At 42.1% G+C, this 6,897-nt stretch overlaps 1 long non-coding RNA gene across 1 annotated transcript; it reads right to left on the reverse strand.

Annotated features, from left to right (window-relative positions):
• Positions 1 to 3,815: 3,815 nt before the first annotated feature.
• On the reverse strand, positions 3,816 to 5,094 carry LOC125302782. Its single transcript, XR_007194977.1, has 3 exons — positions 4,387 to 5,094; positions 4,056 to 4,133; positions 3,816 to 3,966 (listed from the first exon to the last, which is right to left on the reverse strand). It is a non-coding gene; the product is annotated as an uncharacterized LOC125302782 (long non-coding RNA).
• Positions 5,095 to 6,897: the final 1,803 nt, after the last annotated feature.

A 6,897-nucleotide genomic window follows, 5' to 3' on the forward strand; every position in this document is an offset into this window, starting at 1 on the left:
TGTTAAATGTGTCATGTCATATTAACAGGCTATGTACCATTTGCCATCAAGAAAACCTCACCTTCTGTGTCATCAGCCATGGAGGCAGACACTTGATGAGGTAGAGTTAAGTAGTGGTAGAGATGTGCTCTAAAGTACTTCAACAGTGTCTCTGAAAAAAAAAAAAAATATTGCATAAGTGCATATTTGATCGAGCAGAATGAGTTTATTTTGCTATCATTACTTACACTCATCAACAAGCAATTCCACATGTAACAATTCATATTCTATTGGCAAATGAGGCATAATCAAAAGTAACGCTTAACATGGTGATCTACTGCAGCCTAAATATTAGGGTAGCACCGCTACATCACTTGCCACTATCTTAATCAAATGTAAGTTTATTTCCATCACAGAAGTCTCCCCACCCAACATGGTATATTTTCTCAAACACTACCATCTCTCTCCAAAAGATCTTTGAGCAGAGCGCACGTACTGTTCCATCTTTGCCTATGAAGCTGGAACGTTACCGATGCCCAGAGTCGCGCTAGTGAGTGGGTTGGGACTGGGAGCCTGGGCTTAGCCTGCTGTTGCTATCAGACTTACCACTATGTCACATATTATAGAACAGTTATAAACTATCAACACTTTCAGGTGCGAAATCAGAAACAATCCCTCTGGTAAATTTGCCTTCAGCTCCATTTTCATGTAACTACTGTAGTGCTAATGTCCACTTCAGTCAGCTAGCTAACTTTAATTTACAACATAAGCCCACCTATGGCTAGGGTACATGCTTGATTGAACATCCAAAACAATCCCAATATCCTTGACATCTGAAATACACCTAGATAAATATATATTAATGGGAGACATTTCTCTGTTGATGGCAGGGATTTAGCTCTGGTGATGGCTTATATTAGATCATGTCAGCTAGCTAGCTAGCTACCTCAAGCACAAAACATTCTGTAAATAATCATGCAAACATACCTGTATCTTGCTCGTTTTTCTCCTCCTCTGTCATTTTCTTCTTTCTGTTTTCGGCATCAGAGGGATACGTCCTTTTTTGTGACTTTTCTTCACATTACAATCTCTTCCGATTTTTTAACTTGATGCAGTGTCTGCACGAATTGTCTATGCACCCGAGGTGTCTAGTTTATGCACGTGACTCAAAGGCTGGCAGACACAGTAGAGGTAGGCAGGCATATTGATCATGAAATCAGAATTTTCTTGTTTTGAATTATTAATTGTTTCATTTATTCATTCATTGATGTCACTTGTTTATGTTATTTATTATGTAAAAAAAAAGAGAAAGAAACTCGATTGGGTCCGCTTAGTTCGCTTATGCCTCGGGCCGGCCCTGATCAGCCCTCATGGTCACTGTTCGGGGCAGGCCAGTTCTAACCTGGCAATAGCCAGATGAATTTCGCTCCGCCTAGCTCCACTCATCCATCTGGAACCGATCCATTGAAGTGTTGCTTCAGAAGGCTGGGCCTAATCAAAAAATGCTTGCATATGATTGAATAAGCCACTTGTCCGTTATCTATTGACGTGCTACTTCAACCACTCACATCGAAGCCAACCCGTGACGCTAATAACAGACTCACAGTTGCTTCTACGCTATGTCACATCTATGAAACTCCCGCCCTGCGTCCTGATTGGCTAAACCATAAAGTTGGTTGGAGAAATCACTCTCAATGGAAGAGGTCCCAGATGGATGTGAAGCTAGGCGGAGCTAAGCGGAACGACATTCATCTGGCTAGGGTCAGGTTAGGCCAGTTCCACTTTTAATCCTACGGGACAGGATGGCTGTCTGTATCTCAGAGATGTAGGTGTACCAGTTTTTGTACTTGCCATGCTCTGGATCTGTAATAAAAAAAAGAAACTGATTTAGACCACTGCTACAATTGACCTGGTAAACAAACTGGGGGCATCCATCTTGAATGGTGTTCAATCTGGGCTCTTTATTGAAGGAGAACAGGTTCAGACAAGACAGTCTCTCTCCACAGACATATAAATGATATGTTTACACTGAGAGGTCCTATGTAACGTCAGGCAGAATCCTACAATCTTTCTATGGACTTTTGAAGCCAAGCCATCACATGGACATTAGCAAAATGAGGATTAAATCACCAGGTATATGCAAGCCAGTACTGCAAATATGGCTAGCAAGTTTTTGTCCTTACTTGGCAAGGCAGAGATCTGGGGGTGGGCATCAGTGACCACTTCTTTAACTGGAAGTTCCTGGAGAAACACATCCATGGTCCTCATAAAGCACTCCCTCTCCATGATAACAGAATTTTGGCTAGTCTCACGTTTGTCCACCGAAACAACATAAACTATATCTCTGGAGTCTTACTCTACAGTGGTGTAGGTGCAAAACTGGGCACAATGACCTGCAAAGTACGTACAGCTTTTCAGCACTCCAACAGTGGAAATACTCAATATCAACATACTTTACATTACAGAACTTACCAGGAGAATCCATTCTGCCATCACCTAGTGAATAGAGCAAATAGAAATAAAAAATATTAGAGCTGAAGTTCCCACTTGTTATAGTTTTTCACGAATATGTAAATACAGTCAAGAAAAAAACTGACCTAAGACAACAACATGGTCCTTTTGATGTAAGCGCTCTATGACTTCTGCCCTGGTTTTCTCCCAGTATTCCTGCACGGGCTCTATGCAGTATGCATCCTGCACCCTGAAGAGTGTGACCTCTGCAGCCATCCCCATGTTCATAAATTTGAAAAGGAGGGCCACTTTTTCGGTAATTGTTGCCTGACAGCAGAATGTTCATGGACAGCATAAAATCACCCCCCTGCATGCCAAATTTGTGTGGTGGCTGTGAATTCCACTGCCACACAGTGTATCCAAAGGGACACAGCTGAAGAAAAGAAATTACAATGTTATTCACACAAGATATTTATGCAATAACAACCACATTTTCACACCTGACACATCTATGCACATCGTCACAGTTGCATTTAAAATCAACAGCTAGACAATCAGTAAGCAAATGGCCACACCTGTTTGTACAAAAAGGTTAAAATTAAAAAAAAAAAAAAAATCCCGTGAGGGAAATTTGGTCTCTGCATTTATCCCAATCCGTGAATTAGTGAAACACACTCAGCACACAGTGAACACACAGTGAGGTGAAGCACACACTAATCCCGGCGCAGTGAGCTGCCTGCAATGACAGCGGCGCTCGGGGAGCAGTGAGGGGTTAGGTGCCTTGCTCAAGGGCTCTTCAGCCGTTCCTACTGGTCGGGGTTCAAACCGGCAACCCTCCGGTTACAAGTCTGAAACGCTAACCAGTAGGCCACGGCTGCCCTAAATAGGTTAGGCTATTTATATGCAGTTCTCAGATAGTGTTGCGGGTTGGGTTACAAACATAGAAAATCACATTGACAAACACAACAATCTTACCCATTCCAAAATGACGCCAGTCCCTCTTGGTTCGAGATTGACACGAAATGGCCGATCACCAGGGCATGCACCAGACTGTTTGTCCTTGTGGCTGCACTTTTTCAATGGCAAACTCAAGTGCTTGGCAAGTGTAAGGAGGTTGTCGTTGAAGGTGATATTAGCTGTTTTACCAATCAGGTCCTCTATGCTGCCCAGGAAGATTATGTGAGTCCTCATCAACAGGTTCGGGCATTTCAAAGTCAAGCACTGCTTCATCCACACTTTGTTCAAGCAGCTGATGTGGGTTGGCACAGACGTTCATGTGTAAATAGTTTGAATAGGAACACATTGTAATAAAATACTTCATAATAAATGACAACATTGTTTCTTGCTAAAACAAAACTCTTCTTTTACCATCAGGGTACTTGCATAATTGAATTTGAGGCAGTCCTAGTGATAAAAAGGAACATAAACCTTAGATAAAGACAAGGGACACACCTTAGATAAAGAGAAGGGAAATATTCCTCATCATCCTCCAGGTCCAAATTACCAGGGTCTTGAATGAAATCATCCATCTCAGTGCTGGGTGTGAGAAATATACACATCTTAGATTCAAGGAAAGGTTCAGTCTGAGTAAATTAAACAGTGATGTACTATACAGAGATACTTACATGGAGTCCCGCAAGTCATTGGCCTGCCCCTCATCTGGAGAGTCACACTCGTCTTCACTAATGCCCAGGGACTTCATGCTACAATGAATGATATGTGGAAATTCAATTTTTAAAACATGAACATTCACTAGCCACTTGGTAGAATCAACCACCCACCCAATAGTAAACCATGTATAATCATTTGATTGAAATCTACCAGTTACTCATATTATTTGCCGGCATTGCTAAAGACTGGTTCTAATTTACATCCTTGCAATAATGAATATCTAAATGTCGATATACATACACCATTATATATAAAGACATGCAGGCTACCATGGCATGCACTTACCTTGAATCTAAAACACCAATTGCTCCCTCTTCCTCAAGTGGCTGCACCCCAAGATCAGGCTTAGCTAACTGTGTTTCGCTGTGTGAAAAAGACGGCCGTCCATAAATATGAATTAATTTATTCATTATAATTACGACAGGGTGTAGAAAATCATATTGATATAAGAGAAACTTACAGGTCAGAGTCCTCTGTGACGCTTGACACTAGTGGTTGGTGTGGTCTTGGGCGCTTCTTGCTCGGGGTAGATCCTGTTTGCCAACGCTTGAAACTGAGACTAAAGGCAAAGCAGGTTTTTTACAAACATGTTTTACACACCCAAGATGGGTAAAGCTAGAAGCTACAAAGCTGGAAGTTCGCGGTTACAGGTATGTTCCCGACGAATATGTGCTAACTAGCATAGGTCAGGGCATTGCATTAGTGCTATTATGTTCAGCCGGACATACAGTGGGTCTCATTTAGAAATGGCCACTTCATTCACGATTGCCATGATTCACACAGCTGCGTGAAATGTATTACAACCTATAACGTACAACGTATTACAACTAATTATGTATTACAACTTATGTATCGCATGATACAGGTGACATTCGAAGGCCAATCTAGATATCTAAATACACAACGAGAACCTGGATCCAGAACGCAAACAAACATGTTTGGTAGCAAGTGACTGCTACGCTAAACCCCCACTAGCTAGCGAGCTAGCCATCAAGAAACCAAGCTACACATACAGGGCTCACAATAAAACGGTCGAGCAAACAAGAGACTACCAAAACACATTACAAAGACAAAGTTCACCCAAGGGTAGGATATTTACAATTTCAAAAGCAACAAAGCCAAGTCGGCGTCGGTTTTGCAATCTTCAGAGTCTCTCAGTTGACGCCATTCCTCAAAAGTCTCCCTATGTTCACTCGTGTCTGGTCTCTTTTTTTGTTCAACTCCTTTTTCTTCTTCCTCTGTTCCTCCAACAGTCGCCTCTTGGGTCTCTTACTTGTTGATTGATCCATGATGAATTGCCTTGGAATTGGCTGTTTATCTAGCCGGTCCCTCGTTTGGGGTGTGTCTGCCGTAAAGCATTTTCGAGGCGCAATTGGATACTTCCGCTGAGTCACATCCGGATTTGTTCGGTCCGTGTGCAGAAAGTTGCATATTCGTTTTTTCCGCGGAGAAGCGATAGGGGGAGACGAAGCACCCACCAAACGACCCAAAAAGTGTTGTAGAACCATCAGAACGACTCTCAACCTGCATAATTAAGGTCATTTTTGCTACAATTGTTGCATAGGGCCTCTTTAAAACAGTAAATAAAGACATTAACACACACAAACAACCCCCAGAGTTCTCCCCCGTATCCCAGAATGCATTGTCCCAGAGTCCGTAGCACATAGTCCAGCTTGCCAACGTTACAGTGAGTTCGTTGGGGATGAAGTCGCTAAATATTTTAGAAAGGAAACTGAAAGTCATAGGGCTTACAAGCGTACTATTCCTACAAAACAACTAGATACAAACAATGTAGAGCAAGAACAACTAGCCTATGTCGTGACATGGTTCTAGTGAGATTTATTTTGGAATTTAAGAAGACACATTTCGCGGAAACATGAGTGTGCTGCGGAGAGCAAAGGAAAACGTGAGGACACAGGTCGCTAAACCTGTATTATTTAGCCAATTAATCCCACTGATCCCTTTAGTTTGAGGTTTATGTGTACGTTGCCAAGCTTGTTCGTTGTTGCACTGTCGGTGTTGCATTGCATCTTTTACAATACATGTTAGTGACATTGCCGTTTCTCTTAGTTCTTTGGGATTTAAGTTTTCTAAGGTGACAATTCGGCTTGTATATTATTTCTCCCTCTTTTAAATTGGAGCGTGGAGCGATTTCACTGGAGCGGAGGATTTTGAAGTGGAGCAGGGGAGCGAAATTGAGCGGAGCGGCCTGACGTGAACAGCCACCTGAGCGAGGAGCGGGATATTCGCTCAGCTCTGCTCACTAGCTCTGATATGTGCACACTTGCAAAGTCTTTTACCCCTGATCGTATTTGGGACTAGTCCTTCTGGAGTTTGTTCCCCATAAAAACATAATTTGCATCACTTTGCCAGTTCCCTTGTTCTGTTCCTCCTGAACAAGTTAAATCCACCAAAGTGTGTGCAACAGCTGCAACCTTGATTCTATTTTATTTATCACCTGAAGAGGATTCATCACTAAATAGAATAGTGGATCTAGCTGAAGAATACTGGTTACAACAATAAACTATATTTTCATAACAATTACACATTATCATGATAAAATCACCAAATAGCACTTAGGCTTGTTATTGACTTTCTTCTCACAAGATGTTGGTGACTGTAAGAAGAATAAAGTGCACTGATGCACTGGCAGTCCTCATCAAAGGTAATTTGGCATCATGGTATTCTTGTGACATCTAGTAGTAGTATATGTTCACACAAAAGCCTCCCCCTATAAGGCCTGAGGCCACTCCACAGACCTGCCTGTACTGTCCACTGGCTCATCTACAGCAAATG

Source organism: Alosa alosa, chromosome 1, assembly GCF_017589495.1.
Source record: "Alosa alosa isolate M-15738 ecotype Scorff River chromosome 1, AALO_Geno_1.1, whole genome shotgun sequence".
NCBI classification, from domain to species: domain Eukaryota; kingdom Metazoa; phylum Chordata; class Actinopteri; order Clupeiformes; family Clupeidae; genus Alosa; species Alosa alosa.